The sequence below is a fragment of the Stigmatopora nigra genome, chromosome 19, assembly GCF_051989575.1.
Source record: "Stigmatopora nigra isolate UIUO_SnigA chromosome 19, RoL_Snig_1.1, whole genome shotgun sequence".
NCBI classification, from domain to species: Eukaryota; Metazoa; Chordata; class Actinopteri; order Syngnathiformes; family Syngnathidae; genus Stigmatopora; species Stigmatopora nigra.
Genome location: NC_135526.1, coordinates 10,409,145 through 10,434,920, shown reverse-complemented (window position 1 = coordinate 10,434,920; position 25,776 = coordinate 10,409,145). Strand labels below are relative to the sequence as shown.

At 44.4% G+C, this 25,776-nt stretch overlaps 1 protein-coding gene across 4 annotated transcripts in view; it reads right to left on the bottom strand.

Annotated features, from left to right (window-relative positions):
* Nucleotides 1-25,776, bottom strand: part of opcml (opioid binding protein/cell adhesion molecule-like) — a 93,529-nt gene that overhangs the window by 57,289 nt on the left and 10,464 nt on the right. The gene's annotated exons all lie outside the window — the stretch shown is intronic.

Here is a 25,776-nt window from a genome sequence, read left to right as displayed (position 1 = left end):
ATGGCCTAACAACAACAATAACAACAACAAGTGCAACGTCCAAAAGAGCGTGGGACTTGAAGAGCGAACAAATGGTACAATAAGACCAAGAAACCGATAAACTTGTCCAAAGAACATGTAAGCTGCCGTGATCTTTTTGTCTATCCTGCAGGAGGTGGTGAAGTCTGGTGACCATAGCCTGATTTGAGTCATAAATAGAAAGTCCTCGCCACGTTGGGAAGGCCCCTTCGTGGTTTAACTCACCACCCCCACCGCAGTAAAGATTGCTGAGAGGTCGACGTGGATTGACCAATCCCAAATCAAAGTAGTTCGAGACAACGGTGACTCTGAGTAGACTGGAAATCGGGCGGTCCCAAAACCCTTGTCCGTGAAAAAATTATCTGACGTCTACTCACCTGCCACGAGCACCTTTCACCTAACCTTGACCTCTCATAGTTTTTACACCCTCACGCAGAAGCCAAAATGAAATCAGTTGCCACCCCCATCACTGTGACTGTACTATCAGTGGCAGCCTGAGTGTGGCTGAACGCCCCACCCCCAGAGATTCGAGTCGAAAAACGAGACAATGCCGTGCTGCTGTCACAGAGGAAAGTGAAGTGGTATGAAAAGAGCAATCCAAATAACCACTTTGAAGAAAATATGTGGTATCATTTCATGGTATTTCAGACAAAGACTAACTGGTGTGAATGAAAGTTGTTATGTGTGTAGCCGTATACCCATTTCCACAGGTATCCTGATATCCTGAATTCACTGGGTCTAGGTGTCACATTTAGCACATCTGCAGTGATGCAGGTGGTCCAAAATGCATTCCTTTGAAGGGGAGTGAACATAACAGTAAGATATATAAGATCAAAGTCAGTGGAATTCAAACCACGTGATTCAATCTGGGGCAGTGATGTTCCTGGTGACCATATGTTGTGGACCCCCCCCCCCCCCCCCCCCCCCCCCCAGAAAATCATTCTGTCACTAACTTCCCAACTTGGACATTGAATTGTTACATGAGTGTTCATTAACCAAACTTTTAAAGCCCTACAAGGTATAGCAGATGAATTAAAAGCCCTTAGAGAAATGGAGTTGCAAGACCGGACGGTCCTAGATTTGATAACAGCCAAGGATGGAGGTGAGTGTGCCATAGTTGGAGAGCACTGTTGCACCTTCATCCAAGATGGAACCGGTAACAAAGGTAACATAACTCGTGCCATAGCTGAAATGAAAATCTTAGCCAACACCATGGCCCAAGATCACTCAGCCGTAATTGGGTATCACTGTGGTCGTGGTTACCAACCGGATCATGGTTCTCTATTCAGATTAAATTTGCAACTCCCTTTCTTGCGGTTTTACTTCTATACTGTATCTTTTCAATGTGTGTAATCCTTGGTATGAAAGTTATGATTCAAAAACCTAACCAGCACACGCTGGTAGCTTACAGCGACATACAGTATCACCGTGTGGCATGCCGTGATGAAGATTCTCCCATCATTTTACGAGTGCCGGTATGTCGAGTCCTCCGGGTAATTGTACATGTCTTAACTTCAAAACTGTGTTCGCTCATAAAGAGGGACGCAGAGGAATTTTCTTAGATAACCTTGAATTACCTCACATTTTTCACCTTTGCCTTCACAAGTGATTTTGTTATTTTCCATACCCTGTTGAGTGACTATTGAAGATATTTGTTTTCTAAAACCTGCAGAGGAGGGATATAGATTGATGAAAATGAAAATTCTTTCAAAGTAACTTCAGGGGGGAAATGTGAAATATATTTGTATTCTTATATTTAGTCTTGCACCCTTTTCACTATGATGTATTAAGTTACTAGAATAGAATTTAACTTACACCTATTGGTTAAAATGTGCACTACACCTTTTGCATTCCACCTCCTTCATTTGTATTAACGCCTCCCATTTTTATGACTTGTCTCTAATAAAACCAGGTTGTTTGTAGGGAGTCGCCAGGAATTCCAAACGGTCATTCAGGAAGATAGACTATCTTTCTGCTCTGGCTATTCTGGCGTCCTCCTTCATATGAAGTGGTTTAAATTCTCATCACGACTGGCTGTGTGTTTCCTCTGCTCCGATATTATTCAATGTATATGGTCTTAAACCTGACAGGCAGGATGCCAAAAGGGAAGGCGTCACCGGCTGGCTACTCACCGCGCACCCTAATTGCGAAACCCACAGCTGGAAAAAGAGGTAAGATTTCTTACCATTTGATTGGCCATACGGTGTATGTGGGAGTGGCTGGTATCAATGCTGTGGTTCTGAACCTCCCAGGAAAAAAAGGACCTCTAATTTGAAAAATAGTAGGTGAAACCTCACTCGCACGAAGACCAAAAGTCTACTTGTATTTTGTATGAAAAGGACTCAAGTCAAAGCTGTCAAACAGCTGATTGGAATTTCATTGGAAGGAAGGATGAGAGGGCAGTCAACCCGCAGCCGTTGTTCCGAGCTGTTCTTCTGATGGAAGAAACTCGAGTGCTTTTCGGTCAGGAAGGTAATACAAGTCTGAACTGGTTGGATGAGTTCGGCGGCTGCAGGTTAATTGCAACCTCTGTTTGAATGATCTTTTGGGTTTAGCGCGTCGGTAGAATAGAAGGTACGACCACCGAAAAAGGCATAAGGAGGAAACGTACTATCAATCCTGGTCTGCGCCTAACAATTTGTGGGTTCAGTGAACCCGCCAGTGTTGTGTTTGAGATAAATGTTATGCGGCCGATATGAGAACAGAAGAAAATAATAAATATATCTATTAAAATATAACAATACTCGAATAAGAGTTTAAGATACCGTCGGCGCGGAAGTTGCTAAACTCGTGCATGTGTGTGTGAGTGTCTTTGCCAATTGAAAGGCAAAGAATAATTAAGGCGTCAAGCATAGCAATACGCGCTGTAAAAGATGCTGTTTGTTTGAGGGGTCACTTCTGGAACAATGACCATGAATTTGATGCTGGTTAGTTTGTAATCTTGGATATCAGGCAAAAGCAATCATATTGATTTCAATTTTGGTAAGTGAATAGAAAAGATTTTGTAGGTGAATAAAACATATTTTGTAAGTAAATAGAAAAGATTTTGTAAGTGAATAGAAAAGATTTTGGTAATTGAACAGAAAACATTTTGGTAAGTGAATAGAAAAGATTTTTGTAAGTGAATAGAAAAGAGCTTGGTAAGTGAACCCTTCATCTTGTCTCAACAGTCCTCTTGGTTTATTGACATTGAACAAATTTTACTCGCATATAAGCCACTTTTGTCGGACAAAAAAAATTATGACTGAATTGACTGTACGGCTTATATGCGCATAAAAACATAATATCCATGAAATTGCAAGTTGACTGCGCCATGACGTGATGACGTCATGACAAACCGATGCAAGCGAATGTGGCCTATATGGTATTTTTTTCAAAATTGAGAAAAGATAAACAGATAAAACGTTAAACAAAATTCATTTTGATGTCTATGAAGGAAATTCAAGGAAAAAAGTATGTATCTTGCATAAAACATGAAAAAACTCACGTTCCCGTCACAGCTTGCTCGGGTCACAGCCTTCTTACCTAGGTCCCGGAGCAGCCATCTGACCTAGGGTGCTGCCATCTAAACCGAGTTAAACGTGCTCTGACTGGCCAGACGCGAGTAGCCTTCATTTTAAAATAAAACAAAATTGCACTTTGATTGTTTTTTGTTGTATTTCTTGTTCGGAAGTGACAACCTTTGGAGAAATATGAACCATAGAGGGAATTGACATATTTTGCCATCCTAAGCAATATGGCTGCTACAACATCAGTTCTAGTAAGAAAATTGTAATTTCTGTAATCAGAAAGCATCAGTTTCTCATTAAGAAAGACATTTCTTTTTTCAAATTAAATTATTTGTTATTCTGCATTTACAATGACACTAATATTAACTTATGATATTGACCCTAATAATGTGCCTTTGATTCATACAGTATCTCAGAAGTACACATGTAATGTTTTTTCTTAAAATGTTCCCTTCAAAGTAACACATTTAAACTCCCTATTAAAAACAGGTGAGAATTGGGAATCAGGGAGCAGCTTATTTGCTAGAATTTGTAAAATTGAAAAATTTCAAGGCAATATTCAGGTGTGGCTTATATGCACCGGGCAGCTTATATGCGAGTAAATCCGGTAGTTAATTTTGTCTGTTGGCATACGCACGGGCAGCTTATATGTGAGTAAATACAGTAGTTAATTTTGTCTGTTGGCGACCCTAACATGTATTGTATCTATTAGTCTTTCGAGCAGAGAAGTCAATATGCCGAGGGACCCAGCGGATGAGGCGATATCTGGAAAGACCATGGCCACGGCAGTTTATGGGCTGGACTTCGGCTCAACAACTGGGTACCTTATCTAAAAGAGTCGAAGACATCTCCGGTTAGTCCAGGTGAATGTGCCCATTCGTTGGTGCATAGTTGTAATGAATGTGTTGATAACCTGAGGAAAAACAAAAGAATGGGGAAATTGCAACCCTGATCCAGTATCGAAAATTTGTAGAGAACTAGTCCACCTTGAGGTTGTAATGCTTAAATTTGTGGATGCCAAAATTCAACTAAATGAGGATAATAACATTAGGAAAAAGGTATACCTGCAGTTAAAAATAAATTCAGATCAAAAGAGATTAAAATAATAATAAATAATTGATAAAGGTAGTTTTAATAAGACAAAAAGAAAAATGGGGGGTTCAATAGGGAAAAGAGTCAGACATAACTTATTCTGGTTGTTTGAATTAGCTACACTCAAATTTGTATGTGACAGTTCTGAGTCTTCATATTTTTTGTTATTGTTTTTTTCCCCTCTCTCCTTTTTCTGTGTTCTCACAGCTGTGATCTAATGTGTAAGTTATGTGATCTAATGTGTAAGTTATTGTTGAGTTTATTCTGTATTACTATTATACATATATGTGTAGTAATTCATTTCTTTGTTAAATGATTAAAAGTCTTTCTATTGTTCGGCTCGAGGTCATAAACTGCCGCCTAGTCAACTCTCACATGGACTTATCCAAGGCAAAGAGACGCCAAGGTCTAACAACAGATTCGGATATCTTTATGTAATTGTTATATGATTGTTAGGTCAAATGAAGGCGTGATTGTTTTTATCCAAAATGCCTTAAAGCTGTACGCGAAATACGGTTCGAGAGGATACTTTTGAAGATCTCCCTTAAGGTTCTTATCTGTGATCCAATCTATTTAATTAAATGTCAATAATTGAATAAGATGTCTGCCTGCAGTTATTGATAATTACAAAGAAGGGTAATTATTAATGAACCTATCAGTTATGTGTATTTATTGTTGCTAGCAAACGGCCTGGAGTGTGTCCCGCTATCATTATTGTTGTTTCTCTTTTATCATGCTTAAGTCTGTGCATTATGAGAAAAGGTTAAAAATTACTAGACAAAGGAGTGAAATGTATGACGGAAGTACATAATTCTTTACAAATTTATCTATATGCGGAAACTCTTTTTAGCTGTGAATATTGTTTATATTGGCATTACGGCAGATAAACCGACACAATGTGTTGTGTGAGTTGGGTTCGATGAAGGGAGTCAAATTCGGGTTGGTTCGCGAGCGCTTTAATGTCAACGCCATTTCATGTGGGCCGGACAATTTTAGATGTAATATTTATTTTCTTTTTAATTGGTTTAAAAGCCCTAAATAGTCCGTTTTTTTGGATCTAAAGCAATATTTATGTCCTTTTTTCATTCTAATGTAAAATTTCTTTTAATCATTTCGTTTCAAATGGAAACATTTTTTTTAATTATGTTCAATATTAAAGTGGAAAACAGAAAACATCTTGTTAGAGCTGTCAATTTTTCTGCTGTGGTACTTGCGACACCCTGGTACCTCTTACCACCAAGGGGGAGTCGTAACATATCTATATATTTATTTTTAGATTTTACAAAATTCTTTTTAAACTAAAAACACAAAAAAATATTGGACTAAAAAATTAAATGATCGATTTTGAAAAAGGGGAAAATCAGGAAATGTAATGTACATCTATCATCATTTGAATTCCATCCTAAAATAGAAACTCATGATTTACTTTCTCTGGCCGCACAAAATGATGCAGCGGGCCAGATTTGACCCCCGGGCCTGCCCTTTGACACTTGTGGGTTAGATTATTTTTAGGCGTGTGTCCAAGCATCGGATTAGTTGGCGTCTAGTGGAATAGTGTGGTGAATTATATTTTAAATGTGTCTGTATGTTAATTCAGTGGGGTGATCATCTGATTTGAAGACGCAAGCACAAATTTAGTAAATTGTCTGTGGAAGTCAAATATGTGGGTGTCAGGAATTAAAAAGCAGTCTTTAAGAAATTCTCAAAAAAAACATTAGTGCATAGCTTCCGTGAAATATTGTCAATTGGCTCTAGACATTGCTGAAGCAACCTTGTGCGTGTAGAATAATGTGTTTGATATTGAATAAAGTTGTGTCTGCAGCATTGTTATTAGATTATGGTACTGTCTGCTCTAAAATGCAATACTCACAGCTAAAAGGTGACATTTCAAACATGATACCTAGCTGCGGAGGCATTTGTAAACAGAGCACAACATCAAGAAATTTATGACAGATAAGCAGTGTTAGGTTTATCGTTAGTAGAAATTAGCTTGAAATATAATCACTATATATATGTGCTTGCAATGAAGTGTATTGACATTAATGCAAGGCATTTTAATACATCTCTTGCAAGATAAATGCTCGCTCCAAAGTTAACCAAAACAACTTTTGAGGTCACTCCCCTTTCACACCTGGACTCCTCGAGACTGGTTCAAGAGCACGGTAAATTGTTTTGGGAAGCATCGGCTTCTGAAGATGGCTCACAAAAGGAGCTCTTGGGAACTGTGGGTTATTTTGGGAAGTGGGGCTTCTCAAGATGGTTCACATCAAAATTTTCTTGGGAAGATTCGACAGACCTAAAATAGTTTTGAGAACTGAGACAATTTGTTATGAATCTGAATGATGTTTAGACTTCTGTGATGCATGTTATTAAATCTTATGAATATATTAGTAAAAGAGACATCGGAGTCTTCAGAATCATCTGACCGGAGACGCGGATTGATCGGTTCTCTCCTTGCAAGGATAAAAGGATATGATTTCATATGCCTCCTTTATTGAAAGGTGAATTTGGGAATACTTATTGGTGAACCTATCACAGTGTGTGTAAAAAGTCTAATGTTCACAGTTAGCGGCTAAGAGCGCGCTTCTGTTGAACATTTCAGAAAAAGAGCAAAACATGGTCTACAGGTATTGAAGTTTCTTGTGGTTACTGTCGCATTTTTCAAATTCTACGTGAGAATATCTTTCAAGTTACCGCAATCAGTTATAAAAATTTGATTGATTGAATGCTTAATTTGGCTTTAAAAGATTGGGAACAGAACAAGATAGTTGATTTCAAAAGACTCTTAGAAGGAGTGAGTATAACTTGCGTTGGGTTTTTATGTCAAACTCGGGTTGGTTCGCGGGCTGCATTAACGTCAACTCAATTTCATGTGGGCCGGGTATTTTAGATCTAATATTTAGATATTTTTAAAACATCTGATTAAAAAATGGGATCAAAAGCCCTAAATATTAATTTTTTTTAAAGATCAAAAACATGTTTATTTGTTTTTTTTTTCTTAGTAAAAGAAAATGTCTTTTAATCATTTGTTTTTCACTTCAAATGGAAACCAAATCTTTTTTAATATGTTCCAAATTAAAGTGGACTTACAGAAAATATTTTTTCTACAGTAATACCTCGACAAACGAGTGCCCTGACAGAAGTAAAATTTTGAACAATTAATTATCTTGGGATACGAGACAAATTTTTATATAAGAGCATAACAGCGGACGCGACAGGCTGCTCCTAAGAACATAATGGGCACTCTCCTTCTGGTCGCAACTCCCTCGTCTAATGTCTCTACGAGCACTGGGCGGAGCGTTGCATTTTTTCAGAGTTTTTTCCCCCGTTAATCAGTGCGAATGGCAGAGCTTGTTCGCTAATACAAGAGGAGTACTACTTCCCGTGCTTGTGTGTTATCCTATTTTGAGGACATTTGTGTGCATCATTTTTTGAATATTGTGAAGCTAAGACAAAAGCCAACAGCACTCGATAGATTGCATCTGAAAGTCAGGTCGGAGGCGGGGCAAATAGAGTCAACCAGAAGAAGGAACGTATAAAAATGTTAAACAAAATTAGAATAAAATTTTGTGTAAGGTTAGATTACATTTATTTAGTGTCCGCATCATATTTTATATCGTAATTTAAGTACTATTAAACCACTAGTTATTGGTCACCTTATTAATAGGTGGCAAATTAGAACAAATAAAAATGTTTTTTCGAATCCAACATCCTGTTTTTGGTGTTTTTTCAGAGGGTTGCAACAAATTAATTTGTTTTTAGTTCATTTCAATGGGAAACGTTCGCTCGGGTTACGAGAATATTAATTTACGAGCTAAGTCCCGGAACGAATTAAGCCCGTCTCACGAAGTACCACTGTACGGTCAAATAATTTTGTTGAGTGAATACACGCATGGGCGATTCATCAAAATTCAAATGAACTAAAAACAAATTAATTTGTTCCAATCCTCTGAAAAAAACACCACGCAGGATTTTGGATTGGGGGGAGACACGGGAATTTGCAACGCTCCGCCTAGTGCTCGTAGATATATTTTATACACAAAAGAGATGTGGCAAAAAGACAGTGGGCTACAATGATAAACAGCCTCTCATGTCTTGGCCACCTGGCTTCCTCGCATCTCGAAATTTTACTTGTATCTCGAGATTCTCGAGATACTCGTATGTCGAGGTTCTCGTATGTCGAGGTTCTCGTATGTCGAGGTACCACTGTACTTTGACATACGAATGTCACGATATATGAGCAATTTGAGATACAAGTAAAATTTCGAGCAAATATTTACCTTGAGATACAAGACACATTTTGATATACGAGTATACAGCGGACGCAAGAGGCTGCTCATGAGAACAGCATGGGGACTGTCTTTTTTTTGCCTCAACTCCCTCGTGTAAATGTCTCTACAAGTGTTGGGTGTTGCATTTTTGGGTTTTTTTTCCGCCCGTTTGTCAGTACAGAATAAAGGGAACAACAATTGTGTACGTGTGGCGGAGCTTGCTTGCCATTACGAGTGGAGTACGACATACCGGGCAAGTTGGCAAGTGGTCGTGCGTTATCTTATTGTGAGGACATTTGTGTGCATCATTTTCGGAATATTTTGAAGGGAAGACAAACGCAAACGACTCTTGATAGTTTCTTATAAAAACTCCAGCTGAGAATCAGGGTGGAGGGGGGGCAAACCCGAGAGGAATTTTAATTAAGTTTAGTGTAAAGTTAGATTAAACAGATTTTTTTAGTTTCAGTATCGAAATCCGAATTTGTTTATGTTATGCTACGAGCGCGTTGCCATGCAAAGAGTTTCTCTCTCTCCCTCTCTCTGTCACTCTCTCTCTCCCCTCTGTGAAATTAGTCTAATTTTAGTACTATTAAATGTCATAACCACTAGTTATTTGTTACTCTGTTAATAGATGACAAATTAATACAAATTGCTTTTCCATTCCAATGCCATTTTTTGTGTTTTTTCAGTGTTGGAACAAATTATTGTGTATTTAGTTCATTCATTTCTATTGGAAAAGTTGATTTGGGATACTAGTAAATTGATATACAAGTTCAGTCCCGGAACGCTTTAATAATAATAATAATATAATAATAATCGGACACAGGCCTTGTCGTCATCATCAACAACAAAAAGACTTCTTGTCATCACACCCAGAAACTGCATGACAAAATTTATAGTGCTTCTCCATAAGGTGCGTTTACTCGGCAAAAGACCTAAATAAGTGATAGTTACGAACTCGTAATTTGGCATTCGATACCACGCATCACCCTCCTCCGAGCGGGTCACTTACCTCTCACTGTCATTCACTTCCCTTCTGTCAACCAGTAGGAGGGCGATCACCACCCAAACATCTATTCATATTACCTCAGGAGGGAATGTGTGTTGTGTTACCGCAAATTTTGGGGGGAAAAAACTGTCCTTAAGTCTATTTGTCCGTGCTTTGTTGGACCTATAGCATCTGCGAGAGGGCAGCAGCTGGAACAGACTGTGACCAGGGTGGTATGGGTCCCCTATAATATTTCTGGCTCTGCTGGGGTAACGAGGGCTGGCAATGTCTTCGAGTGAGGGCAGAGAGCAGCCGACGATCACCTGGGAAGTGTTTATCCCTTTCTGCATGGCCTTTTCGTCTACCGCCATGCTTCCAGCGTACCACACTGTGATGCAGTGTGCCAGGATGCTCTCTACAGTGGTTCGATAGAAGGTCATCAGAAACTTGGTATCCAAGTTGTTCCTCCTAAGTACTCTGAGGAAATGAAGTCGTTTCTGCGCCTTCTTCACCACTCCCGTGATGTTTGTAGACCATGAGAGCTTGTCCGTGATGTGGACCCCCAGGTAAATAAAGGACTGGACCCTGTCTACACATACTCCATTGATCAGGAGTGGGGCCAGATCTGTGCTGTGTTTGCGAAAGTCCAGGATTATTTCTTTAGTTTTTGTGGTGTTCAGTGTGAGATTGTTCACTGAGCACCACGAAGACAGTTTGTTGACCTCAGCTCAATAGGCCGACTCATCCCCTCCTGAGATGACCACAGTGGTGTCATCAGCAAATTTGATGATGGAGTTAGACTGGTGGGTTGGTGTACGGTCGTATGTGTACAGGAAGTACAGAAGAAGACAGCCTTGAGGAAGGCCAGTGCCCAATGTAATGGAGGAAGAGAGGTAGGGACCAACTCTAACATTTTGTGGTCAGTTGGTCAAGAAGTTCTTTATCCAGCAGTAGATGGAAGAGGATAGTCCAAGATGGGAGAGTTTGTCAGTCAGAATGTCCAGTTTTATGGTGTTAAAGGCTGAGCTATAGTCAATGAAAAGTATTTTCACGTAATTTTCACGGTGTTCCACGTGGCTCAGTGCTGTATGTAGAGCAGTGGCGATAGCATCCTTAGTGGACCTGTTTGCTCTATAAGCAAACTGGTGAGGGTCAACTGAGGGAGGAATTGTATTCCTAATTTGGCGGGCTACCAACTTTTCAAAGCACTTCATGATCACAGGCATGAGTGCAACAGGCCTATAATCATTCATGCTGTCAATGGTTGGCTTTTTGGGGACAGGGATAATGGTGGCAGATTTGAGGCAGGGTGGGATGATGGATTGTTGCAGGGAACAATTGAAAATTTTTGTGAAGACTCCAGCTAGCTGGTCAGCACAGGCTTTGAGCACCTTCCCAGGTACTCCATCTGGGCCAGAAGCCTTCTTGGTGTTCACAGACTGCATTACCAGTCTCGCTTCCTGTTCCCGGAACTTCAGTGTATTGCTGCAGGGTAAGGTTATGTTTGTATCTCAAGGCAACACTATATTATTGTATGGTAAGTGACAAAGGGATAAAGAGCTCATTTGAGGGGGTACAGTTGAACAACCTCACCCGATCGCTGGATGACAGTAAAATGTTGCCGTTGACTTGGTTCAGACTCAGATGCCATAAGTTTTCACTGTTTCCCAGCCACCTGATAGTGTAGTGGTTCACGTGCCTGACTTCGGTTGCAAAGAAAAATTAAGAAACATATTGTTTGCTGCCTGGCAAATCTTCTTGGAGAGCTAGATTTTAAACATATCTGACAATCATACACTGCAGGTAGTCATAGAATGAGGCCAATTGGACCATGACATTAGAGTTAAAGAAACAATCATATCTAGGACTGAAAGCAGGAGTCAACACACATGTCAGAGACCGGACAAGTCGAAATTGGGGCCAAGTCCCGACTCGATGCAGCTCAGACTGGCAAATTTGTTTGTCCGCAGAGAGGCTTGTAGGAAGAAATGAAGGGGCATCCACAGTGCTGTGAGGCAACACCCACCCACGAAACCCAAAGCAATATGGGCCCCATCAAAAACACATGCAAAATTTTGTGTCGGTCCGCGCTTCCTAATGCCCAGAAAAATTTACTTTTGGGTGGGTTGGCAGGGTGGGTGGGGTGGATGTTTTATTTTATTTTATGTTGTGTGGGTGGGCGTGAGTGATTGTGGGTGGGTGTGGGTGGGTGTGGGTGGGTGGGTGGATGGGTTTGTGGGTGGCTTTGGGTGGGTGTGGGTGGGTGGGTGTGTCTGCCATGTCGTGTTTATCTTCAAACTAAGCATGGAACTAAAGATGGACATTAGCCCTCGGCTATTATCTTACATATTTACAAATATATGTTCATTAACATTAATATATATGTTAATTAATATATCCTGTACCCAATTAAATAAATCAAACTAAAACCTTTATTAAGTAAAAAAGAAATCGCTGCAGATGTAAGGCGAACAGTTTGGGAGTAATGAATGTGAGCACGTACGGTAAGATAGCAACGTCCCAAGCGAGCAATAGCAGACACAAGTAAGTGTACTCTTGTCTGGCCAGTCCGACCATGTTTAACTACACCAGTGCTTCTCAATTATTTTCTGTTAGGCCCCCCCTAGCAAGAAGAAAACTATTCGCGCCCCCCCCCCCCCCCCCCCCCACTTCCCACCGGGACTATAAATAAAATCATTTTATAAAATTGTTATAAGTACATGTTATCCTTATTAACATTAAAGAAAAGGGAAAAAAAGAAAGAAATATAGTCAAACTTACAAAGAATAACTTTATTAAATCTTGTTTTAAGTCTGCAACAGAAAAGATTTTAAGTGCATCAATGCCTGAAATAAAAAATAAATGAGAGCGCCACTGCCAGCTACTGTAGTGGATGCGCAATTACACTTTATACTAGTACGGCCAAATAAAATCCTGTTCCCCAGGGTTACATGCGCCCCGCCAGGTATCGCACCACGCCCCGCCCAGGGGGGCGTGCCCCACTATTTGAGAAGCACTGAACTACACCAAGATGGCCATGCCCCAAGCAAGCAGTGAGCAAGATACGGTTGATGTTTTCCTTAAATCATATTCATTGGCGTAAAAATACATTTTGTTCAGCATTTTATCTGTTTATATTTTTCTAAATTTTGAAATAAATGATTGTATATTGCTGCATTGTTTTGCGTTGTGACGTCGCGAAGGCGCCATTTTTTGTCATGTTGTGTTATCGTCGTCAACTTGCAGTTTCGTGCATTTCATGTTTTTATGCGCATTTAAGCCTTATCCTTGATTCAGTCATAATTTATTTGTCCGACAAAAGCGGCTCCTATGCGAGTAAATGTGGTACATTTATGTCGATTACCATGGGGAGATAACCCAGATGATAAAATTGCAACATTGATAGTAGACCTTTTGGATGCTAGCCATGAAGGAAACTAAACTTCACTTAATTTGCAGATTTTGTATAGAATACACATCTTGATAGAAGACACCTACGTGGACCATATCTTAATATCAGTGGCGGTCTGTGCATTTTCTCTTAGCGCCTTCAACGAATCAATCCAACCCTCAAAAACTATTTTATGGCTATAAAACTTCTACTGCAGTTACAGCTGAGACACATAAAAAAATATTAATAATTCAAAGCACAAAAATGGGGTAAAATCCACTACCTAGCAGCATTTAATGATTAAATACAAATAGTGGAGCTTTTCAGCTATTACAACCGGGCCAGGGGGTGCTTTTCCCGGGAAGACAGCAATGAACGTCAATGGCGTACAGGCAAACATTGCCCAAAAATGGGGTAAAAGCCAGCCGAAAACAGCAGTTATTGATTTAATACCAATACTGGAGCTTTTTTGAAATCAGAACAAGGCTTGGAGGATCATTCCCCCGGGAAAAAGAACTGCGATGAACGTTGTTGATACGTCCATATACGTCCATACGCAAATCGGCAAAAATGCACTAAAATGCACTAAAATGGGGTAAAATCCACTTCCAAGCAGCATTTATTGAATGAATACAAATACTGGAGCTTTTGAGACATTACAACCAGTCCAGGGGGTGATTTCCCCGGAAAAAGGCAGCGATGGACGTCAATGGCGAAACGGAAAAAAATGCACTAAAATTGGGTAAAATTCACTTCCTAGTGTGACAGGGTGAAGTAGGTGATGTTATACATGAGTGCAGGTGTTAAGTTAAAAAGGGACTCATGCCGCTTAGCATGCGTTAAACACGCGGCGATGACGTAATGGGCACGCGCAAGTCACACAGCGATTACCCAATGGTCATAGACCTTGGTATAGTATAATAACGGGCTATTCAGACATTTCTCTAAGTTGGTTTGAAATACAACAAAGGACCTGTCTGATTATTTCACCCGTCTTTTAAAGGTATGTTGCTTTGTTTTGAATATCGATTGAGTGTGAGATGTGCAAGAGGCAATAAGTAGCATGTGAGAAAGAACGTAATGCTTAGTGATGCTTGTTTACTTTTTTTATGTGTGCGCGTAAATGTGCGAGTCTCGGGTATTGTTTACAGCAAGCTACCTTCGACCGCTGGTTATTTACTTTTTCATGTGTGCGCGTAAATGTGCGAGTCTCGGGTATTGTTTAAAACAAGCTACCTTCGGCCGCTGGTTGTTTACTTTTTTGTGTGCGTGAATGTGCGAGTCTCGGGTGCATTGTTTACAGCAGGCTACTTTCGGCCGCCGTTATAACGGTAGCATAATAAGTATGCAAAATATGACGGCCGGAACAAAAGGTAACAAGTTTCTATACTCATAAGTTATAATCGTTTTAGCAACAAGTACATTGTTTGGATTATAACGGGTTGTTAATATGTTACTATGTATATATTTGAGTGTTTGTATATTATGTTTTGTGTGAATTGCTTTGATATAACTAAAGTTGGTTTGAAATACAACAAAGGACCTGTCTGATTATTTCACCCGTCTTTTAAAGGCGAAATACTGCTACCCCGTGGAAAATCACGGGTACAACATTTTTGGAGGCACCGCTGGGATTGCTGCTTAGATGACCAGTATTTACAACCTGAGTACTGAATGCTGAGCCAGCAAAACCTAAACCACAACCAGGATCAAGACAGTGAGAAGAGGTGTTGCTGTTAAAAGGAACGTGAAGTTGGCAGAGTACTCGTCATCTGAGGCCAGTAGAGATCATCAGAGAGACGGTAAAAACGTGCCAGTTCAGTGTTCACTTTTGCATCATAAACCAAACTCCTACAGTGTTGAGAAAATGGAACGGGAGCAAGTACGCCTAGAGGTAGAAGAAATGTTGCACAAGCTAACAGTTAATGACCTGTTAGAAATATGTGATTACCTTAACATAGGGAGTCCGAAACGCATATCACAATTCAAATTGTTGTGTCACATCAATAACCACCTGGAAAGGAGCGAACTCAAAGACGAGGATCAAGGTATGTCTGAGTTGTTAAAATTGAAGGAGAAAATAGATGAGATGAGGTATGAAGGCAAAGGGGCTGAAAATGGGAAGCCAGGATCTTTGCCCCAGCTACCCGCCGCGGGGGACATTCAAAGGGACGTGCCTCCCCAGTACCCGCCAAGCTCATACTGGCGGAAAGATTTTAAGATTGCGGGTCAAATAGGTGAACCAGGCCAAAAGGACAAGCTGACGTTCTCCAGTCTGGTTCACCAAATTGAAAAGGGAACGAGTAGGGGGTACCAGGACGTGGAAATTGTTGACGCTGTGATCAGAGCTATCTCCCCTGGTCTACAACTCAGAAACTATCTGGAAGAAAAAGCTAATCTTACCCTGCCCACACTCAAGTGCGTCCTCCGTGCTCATTTTCAGGAGAGGAGTGCTACCGACCTTTACAAACAGTTAACTTCGGAAGCACAGCAGATCAGGGAGACCCCGCAAAGTTTTTTCATGCGAGTGTTGGGTCTGAGACAGAAAGTATTGTTTGCATCCCGTGAGGCAGAATCGGGGCTTCAGTACGACCCAAGCCTAGTACAGCGTATGTGTTTACACACAATACTCACTGGGCTTCAGAGCGACAATATACGCATGGATATGCAGCCTCTCTTATTGGACTGCAAAACGTCCGATGAACTATTATTGGACAGGTTAAACATAGCCTGCGCTAATGAAGAAGAAAGAAAAAATAAAAAGAAGCTTAGTACCCCACAGGCAGGGAGACAAGTGAACCAGGTACAGTCGGAAGACCTGCGACCTTCTAATCGGCCTGCCGAAGAAAAAGCTAAAATGTCTCCGGAAGTAAAAGCGGAGCTTGCCAAACTGCATAACCGTTTCGCGCCTCTTGAAGGTCTCAGTGCCGATGTCGCTCAGATTAAAGAGGCGTTACAACAGACTCGGTTCCAGCATCAGTCCTACCCCCCGCCCTCTGTCAGGAGACCAGTGATGGACCCCCAGGCACCTACGGTCCGACAAAATTATTACAACCAGCCCCCAACACCTCACTGGAACACAGGCCGTCCCGCCTATGTCCCGAGGAGGTGTTTTGTCTGCCAGCAAGAAGGGCGAGATGTTCCGTGCACACATTGCTATCGGTGTGGAAGCGAAGAACATTTCCAAGCTGGCTGTAAAAGCCAAGTTGTCAGGCCACAAAGAGAAGCCCCTTTAAACAACTAATGGTTGCCCCTGCGGGACGAGGGTCAACCATGAAGAGAGAAAGGTTCCAACGATTCCCACATAGTGACCGGGGGGAACTTCCCCGCAGAGATAAAGGCATTCCCAACCGATCACCCCCGGCAATAATAGGTCATCAACATAAAATTACCTCTCTAGTTGGAAGGCAATGTCTAGTGCAGTGTTACATAAATGGTCACCAACTACAAGCATTATGGGACACAGGCTCACAAGTTTCAATCATTGATGAAAGGTGGAAAGATGAATATTTACCTGACGTGCGACTGAGAAATGTGTCAGAAATATTAGAAACATCTGCAGACCTGACATTGATTGCAGCAAATGGGATTGAGATGCCTTTTATTGGGTGGGTGGAGACAACATTCCATCTAGTCTCAATGGAAAACAGAGAAGAACCATTGATTATCCCAATGCTGGTAACCAGCGGGCATCATCTGTCCCATCCCATTATTGGTTTTAATGTCATTGAACATATTCTGGCACAGACTGAAGTACATCAACAGCACCTTGCTGTGAGTAGTGCTTTCCCCAGTCTTAAAAGAAACGAGGTGAAGACTTTGATTCAGGCCGTCAGTGCGGAACAGAGAGACCAATATGTGGTGAGAACTAAGAAGAACAGGGTCTTGGTACCCAAACACACCATTATTCAAGTTGAGTGTCGGGTAGCTGCCACACCTTTTAAAGAGGGCACAAGTGTTCTGTTCCAACCAGATGCGAATTCCCAGTGGCCAGATGGTTTTGAGTTCAACGACACCTTGGTCAGAATAAGAAAAGGGTTTTCCCCTGTAATCAAAGTTGATGTCTCGAATCCAACGGGCCATGATATTATCTTACCCGGGCGCACTGTAATTGGCACAGTACAAAGCGTTTTGACTATACTTCCTGCTGAAATTTTTGAACCAACCCCAGCATCAATTGCAGTGAACCATACCAGCACTCACACCCCATTCAAGACAGGTGAACAATGGGACCCACATGTAGATGTAAGTCACTTGACAGAGAAGCAAAGACAAATAGTCAAACGAATGCTGAGAGAAGAGTGTCACTCCTTCTCCACCTCAGACAATGACATTGGCCGCATTGACAGATTACAAATGACTATCTCACTCAAAGACACTGAGCCAGTCAAGCGTTCATATATGTCGGTGCCCCGACCATTGTACCAAGAGATGAAGGGGTATCTCCATGACTTAATATCACAAGGCTGGGTGAGAAAGTCAAACTCATCATACTCCTCGCCAGTCGTGTGTGTCAGAAAAAAAGATGGAACCCTTCGTTTATGTGTAGACTACAGATTTAAATAGAAAGACACATCCCGATCGGCAGCCGATCCCCAGAGTCCAAGACATCATGGACAGCTTGGGCGGAAACTCTTGGTTTTCCCTCCTCGACCAGGGGAAGGCCTATCACCAGGGATTTGTGTCTGAGGAATGCCGAGCAATGACTGCTTTTGTTACCTCCTGGGGACTATATGAGTGGATACGTATCCCTTTTGGTCTCATGAACGCTCCTGCATCGTTTCAGCGTTGCATGGAAGAATGCCTGGAAGGACTCCGGGACAACATATGCATCCCTTACTTGGATGACACGCTGGTGTTCAGCAAGACTTTTGAAGGGCATGTAGAAAATGTGAGACGAGTGTTGTGTCGCCTCAGAGAGTATGGGATAAAACTAAAACCCAGCAAGTGCAATCTTTTCAAAGCTGAGGTTCGCTACTTGGGTCGAATCGTCTCGGCAGAGGGAAGTAGAATAGATCCTGCAGATTTTGAAGCTGTTCGATCACTGAAAGACGTCAAACCACACACTGTGGGTCAACTCAGAAAGATGCTTGGTCTTCTGACTTATTATAGACAATATATAAAAGACTTTTCCCGAAGAGCGAGTTGTCTGTATGACCTTCTGAAAATGGACCAAAGTGATGCCCGAAACAAAACAAAGACAAAGAAACCAAGCCATGTCGTTCCGTCGAACAAGCCGATCGTGTGGACTGATGAGCACCAGCAGGCGCTTGAACAATTGATTGAATGTCTGCTCCGTCCACCAGTATTAGGGTTCCCAGATTTTACCCAGTCCTTCATCGTACATACTGATGCCTCACACCAAGGGTTAGGTGCAGTGTTATGTCAGAAACAGGATGGTAAACTTAGAATCATTGCCTACGGCTCCCGCACATTGACAGCAGCTGAAAAGAATTATCACTTGCACTCTGGGAAACTGGAATTTTTGGCCCTAAAATGGGCGATCACTGACAAGTTTCGAGATTATCTGTACTATGCCACAGCATTCACAGTATATAGCGACAACAACCCACTCACATACATTCTTTCCACTGCAAAGCTAAATGCAACCACTTCTAGGTGGGTGGCAGAACTGGCCAATTTCCACTTCACAATAAAATATAGGCCAGGGAGGGAAAACAAAGATGCTGATGCTTTGTCAAGGATGCCGCTGGATGTTGAGGCTTTGATGAAAGAATGTTCTGAGGAACTGCCACCCGATGTCAGGCCTCAGACGTGACTGGTGGCGGGGTGTTCCAGACCGACCAATCACTGGCGCAGCTCCAACGAGCGGAGTGGCGCCAGGTGGAGACAATCAAGGTTCTGCCTGGATATAAGGCCACCGGATACCCAACCAGCTGCCGGATCGTAATCTCAGCTCGCTCGCTGAAGCAACCCCTGGTACAGGCCATTGTTCTATGTTGATTCATTGCCCTTTTCTCGCCCAGGAACTACCTAGTCTGAGACCGCAAGGAGATCAAGAAACCAAAGGATAATCGACCCGGATTGGAGGAGAACTACCCAGGACATCGACAGGATTGGATTTGAACTACGGCAAGAGACAGACTGGTAAAAGGAAGAAGGGACAGCCAGGAGTACCACCAGGACACGAATTGTATATAGTTGAATTGAGCACGTATCAATAAAGGTGAACAAAGAACTGGACATCTATCTCGCCTGCTTTGGGGCCATTTACAAGATCATAACAGTACGATCCGGCCATAAGAAGCATGGATCCCGCGGGCGCAGATGGAGCGTCGAACAACCTAGCTACAGGAGGTACGGACCAGCGAACCAGAATGATGGAGTACCTCTGTGCCGAGATGTCAAACATGGCGCAGCAAATAAGAGCCTTACAGGCTCAACAGACGCCTTTGCCGTCCTCTCCGGGGGCACAGCCCTACACAGTGGCTCCCGAGGTAACTCAGATATTGCCATACCACCAGCCCAAGGCTTCCCCTCCCGCCCCTTACAGTGGGGATCTGGGCGCATGCCGTCATTTTCTATTTCAATGCCGGCTGGTGTTCCAACTGGAATACCGCTCATACCCCTCTGACGAATCCAAAATAGCTTACCTGATCGGGTGTCTTCGCGGTGAAGCCCTGGCATGGGCGAACATGGTATGGAATCAGGGCTCACACATATGCTCGTCCTACGAACTGTTTACAAATGAGATGTGTAGGATTTTCGATCACCCGGTGGGCGACCGGGAGGCAGCTGATCGTTTAGAAGCCTGTAGGCAAGGGTCCAGGAGCGTCGCTAAATATGCCGTGGAGTTTCAAATCCTGGCCCCCGAGAGCACGTTTAATGATAGTGCCCTCCGGCACATATTCCGGAAGGGACTAAATGTGGTTATGAGGGAGGAGTTGGCAATCCGAGATCAACCAGGTTCCCTAAAAGAGCTCGTGGAGTTGGCCATACGGATCGACGGCCAACTACAGAGACAACAGGAGCAGCGACGGGGCGATTCATGGAGGGGCGCCGGGGTTGGTCTTCGACGCTCGCGTCCGGGTTCCCCCGCAACAACGACGCCAACCCCTCCTGTGACGACGTCAGAGCCTATGCAAATAGGACGTGCTGGTTTGTCGGAGGAGGAACGCTCACGACGCCGCCAGTATTCGCTGTGTTACTATTGCGGCCAGGGAGGCCACATCTCGCGGTCATGCCCGGTCCGCCCGGTAAAAAGGGAGGGCTCACCATTAGTTAGGCAGGTCATGGTGAGCCAGGCCATTGGGGAGTCCTCCCATCGTTGTATCCTGCCAGCCTCCCTTTCCTGGGGGGGAAGAACTCATGACACCACAGCCTTTGTCGACTGCGGTGCGGACGAGAGTTTCATCGACCGCTCATTGATTGCAGAACTAGGAATTGGAACCCGGACTATCGAGAAGCCTCTTAAGATTACTGCACTGGATGGGCGTACCATTGGCAAAGTGGAACAACGCACCGACCCCGTTCTACTGCGCTTGTCCGGTAACCATCAGGAGAAGGCATGCTTCTACGTCTTGGACTGCCCGGAGGCGGCTATTGTGCTGGGTCTTCCTTGGCTAAAACGGCACAACCCAAGAATCGACTGGGAGGTTCCCAAGGTGGTGTCCTGGAGTCCATCATGTCATACAAACTGCCTCCAGGCAGCCCAATTGCCCCCGTTACCGCCACCCCAGATTGAACCACCGGATTTATCGGCAGTGCCTGATTCTTATCGGGACCTCTCACTAGCGTTTTCAAAGGACCAAGCCTCCGTGCTTCCTCCGCATCGGCCTTACGACTGTGCGATAGACCTATTACCCGGTGCTTCACTTCCTCGACGCCGGATTTATAACATCTCCCGGCCGGAGAGGAAGGCCCTGGAGGATTACATCTCCGGGGCATTAGCATCGGGACAGATCCGCCCGTCCTCCTCCCCCGTTGGGGCAGGGTTTTTCTTTGTGGACAAAAAAGATGGGTCACTGCATCCCTGCATTGATTACCGTGCCTCAAACCAAATCACGGTTAAAAGGAATTACCCGCTGCCACTCATGGACTCCGTTTTTACCCTGCTGCAGGGTTCTTGCATCTTCACCAGGTTGGACCTTCGAAACGCTTATCATTTGGTCCGGGTTCGGGAGGGGGATGAGTGGAAGACGGCCTTTTCCACCCCCCAGGGCCATTTTGAATATTTGGTCATGCCCTTTGGACTCCGTAATGCCCCGGGAGTGTTCCAATCATTGATAAATGATGTCCTCTGGGACACGCTTGATCGTTTTGTTTTCGCTTATCTGGACGACATTTTGATATTCTCCAACAGCCTGGAGGAGCACGTGCAGCACGTACGCTTAGTGCTGCAACGTTTGTTGGAGAACCGCCTTTTCGTCAAAGCAGAAAAATGCGAGTTCCACGTCTCGGAGACTACCTTTCTCGGGTTTGTGGTGGCTGCCGGGGAGATGCGGATGGACACCAGTAAGGTGGAGGCGGTGACCCAGTGGCCCAGGCCAAAGGGTAGAAGGGAGTTACAACGTTTTTTGGGGTTCGCTAATTTCTATCGACGCTTCATTAGAAATTATAGCAGGGTCGCTGCACCCCTCACGACGCTAACTTCCACAAAGCTCCCGTTCTGTTGGTCGGAGGCAGCAGAGGCGGCTTTTTGTGACCTAAAATCCCGTTTTACTACCGCCCCCGTCCTCGCCCACCCAGATCCTAAGTTACAGTTTCAGTTAGAGGTTGACGCCTCAGAGGTAGGCGTCGGTGCCGTCCTCTCCCAGCGCGGGCAAGCAGATGGGAAGGTACACCCCTGCGCTTTTTTTTCCCGTAGGTTGTCCCCAGCCGAACGTAATTACGGCATTGGGGACAGGGAACTGCTCGCCGTTAAATTGGCCCTAGAGGAATGGAGACACCACCTTGAAGGGGCTAGTTTACCCTTCGTGGTGCTGACTGATCATAAGAACTTGGAATACCTCAGGTCGGCCCGAAGGTTAAACCCTCGCCAGGCTAGATGGTCCATGTTTTTCAATAGGTTTGATTTTACCCTGACTTATATTCCTGGCTCCAAGAACGGGAAGTCAGATGCCCTGTCCCGCGTTTTTCAGTCCCCTGACTCGAGGAGAGAGTCCCCGACAATTTTACCCTCCTCCCGCATTCTGGCCAGTATGGAAATAGGATGTGGAGCCGGACCCTAGGAGAGGTAATCGAAAGAAATTGTTTGTTCCCACACCAATGCGTCCAAGGATATTGGAATGGGCCCACACCTCACGGCTTACCTGCCACCCGGGGGTTGCCCGCACACAGGCGGTGTTGCGCCAACGCTTCTGGTGGCCAACATTGAGAGCGGACACAAGATCCTTCGTATTGGCCTGCGAAGTATGTGCACGTAATAAGACCTCTAATAAGCCAAGCTCGGGTTATCTTCTCCCTCTCCAGATCCCCAGCCGTCCCTGGTCCCATATTGCGGTCGATTTCGTCACAGGCCTCCCTAAGTCCCAGGGTAACACCGTTATTCTCACAGTGGTCGATCGTTTTTCCAAAGCAGCCCATTTCATCCCCCTACCCAAGTTACCTTCAGCCCTGGAAACTGCCAAGCTCCTTGTAAAACACGTTGTCCGCTTACATGGAATTCCTGCCGACGTGGTCTCCGACCGGGGGCCACAATTCACGTCGCATGTTTGGTCGACTTTTTGTGCTGCGTTAAAGATCACCCCTAGCCTCTCCTCAGGTTACCACCCTCAATCTAATGGCCAATGTGAGCGGACTAACCAACAACTGGAGGCGGCTATCCGCTGCGCCACTCATGCCGATCCTACCACCTGGAGCGAACAGCTACCATGGATCGAGTATGCGCACAACTTCCACCCCAACGCTTCCTCTAACCTGTCTCCCTTCATGTGTTCACTAGGATACCAACCCCCCTGTTTTCCTTCGCTGGAGGCAGAGATTGCAGTTCCCTCCGTCCAGGCACACATGACCAGATGTAGCCTTATATGGGAGAAGGCCCGGGCTGCACTGCTGCGCTCCTCAAAACTTGCCCAGAAGCAGGCAAACCGCCGTCGTGCCCCAGCACCCACCTATGTTGTTGGCCAGAAGGTATGGTTGTCCACCCGCGATCTTCCCATTAAGACAGAGTCCCGGAAGCTGTCTCCCCGCTTCGTGGGGCCGTATAAGATTGAGCGGATAATCAACCCTTGCGCAGTGCGTTTAAAGCTCCCACCATCCCTCCGTATCCACCCCACTTTCCATGTATCTCAGATTAAACCGGTAGCCTCGAGTTCCTTGAACCCACCCAATCCCCCTCCACCCCCTCCACTAATGGTCGATGGAGGCCCGGCATATTTGGTGGAGAGGCTGGTGGACGCTCGCAGCCGGGGCCGTGGCTTGCATTACCTCGTCGACTGGAAGGGCTACGGTCCCGAGGAGCGGAGCTGGGTCCCTGCCCGCCACATCCTATGCCGGGAACTGATTGAGGATTTCCACCGTGACCACCCGGGGGCCCCTCGTGGCGGGCCAAGTGGCCCGCGTAGAGGGGGAGGTAATGTCAGGCCTCAGACGTGACTGGTGGCGGGGTGTTCCAGACCGACCAATCACTGGCGCAGCTCCAACGAGCGGAGTGGCGCCAGGTGGAGACAATCAAGGTTCTGCCTGGATATAAGGCCACCGGATACCCAACCAGCTGCCGGATCGTAATCTCAGCTCGCTCGCTGAAGCAACCCCTGGTACAGGCCATTGTTCTATGTTGATTAATTGCCCTTTTCTCGCCCAGGAACTACCTAGTCTGAGACCGCAAGGAGATCAAGAAACCAAAGGATAATCGACCCGGATTGGAGGAGAACTACCCAGGACATCGACAGGATTGGATTTGAACTACGGCAAGAGACAGACTGGTAAAAGGAAGAAGGGACAGCCAGGAGTACCACCAGGACACGAATTGTATATAGTTGAATTGAGCACGTATCAATAAAGGTGAACAAAGAACTGGACATCTATCTCGCCTGCTTTGGGGCCATTTACAAGATCATAACACCCGATGCTATCGTTGCCACGATCCAAGCAGTCAGGGCACAGGAAGTATTCCCTTTGATGCCGCCTTCATTTCAAATCTGTTGTTCAGTCACAGATGTAGAGGCGACAGCTGCTGCGTCAATCAACCCTGTGCCAAAAGAAGAGATAAGGAAAGCACAACAATTGGACCTGGTCATTCGTCCGGTGTTGAATTATAAGCGGTCAGGTGGTAAGCCATCGGCTGAGGAATTGAAGGCGCTCTGCCCAAAGACAAAATGCTTGCTCAGGCAGTGGGAGAAACTGATAATAGACAGTGACGGGGTTCTGTTCAGAACCACAACGACCCGTAACCAGATGGTCCTGCCAGAACAATATCGAGGAACAGTCATGCAAGAGTTGCATATTAACATGGGGCACCAGGGCGTCGACCGCACAGTATCCCTTGTGCGTGACCGTTTCTTCTGGCCGTATATGCAGTCTGATATTGAACATTATGTGACGAAAACCTGCCATTGTCTCAAACAAAAGAAACCATGCCAGGAACAGAGAGCGCCATTGACGAATATGGTGACAACACAACCCTTTGAGCTGGTCTGCATTGACTTTCTTCATCTTGATAGATGTAAAGGCAGATATGAATATATCCTCGTCATAGTTGACCACTTTACACGTTTTGTCCAAGCATATGCCACCACCACCAAGTCAGGAAAAGCTGCTGCAAACCTTATCTTCAATGACTTTGCTCTGAAGTTTGGGTTCCCCGTACGTATCCACCATGATCAGGGAAGAGAATTTGAAAACCAGTTGTTCACCCAGCTGAAGAAACTCAGTGGTATGGCTGGGTCAAGGACAACACCGTATCACCCGATGGGTAATGGTCAAGTGGAACGAATGAACAGAACATTACTGCAGATGCTCAGAACACTGACTGAGACACAGAAATCGAATTGGAAGGAGTCTTTGAACAAACTTGTGCATGCTTACAACTGTACCCGTTGTGATGTGACAGGTTATTCACCATTTTATCTACTGTTCGGGAGATCGCCGAGGCTCCCAGTGGACATGCTCTTTGGACTGTGCAACAGGTCCGATACAGATGGACAGCAGGACTATGTGGAGAAATGGAGACGAGGGATGGAGGAGGCGTACACCATTGCCACCGAGAACGCACGGAAAGCGGCAGAAAAAGGTAAAAAGCACTATGACACTAAAGTAAGGAGTTCTGTGTTACAACCAGGAGAACGCGTCCTGATAAAAAACCTGACACCAAGAGGAGGACCTGGGAAACTCCGTGACTTCTGGGAAGATACAGTTCACACAGTGGTGAAGCAAATGGGATCTGACCTACCAATTTATGAAGTTAGGCCAGAAAGAGGTAAAGATCGTTCCAGAGTTCTGCACAGAAATCTACTAATGTCTTGTGACCATTTGCCCGTTGAGATAACACCAGAAGAAGGGAAAATCGGCACGAGGACGCCGAGAAAGAAACAGCAGCCGGCATCT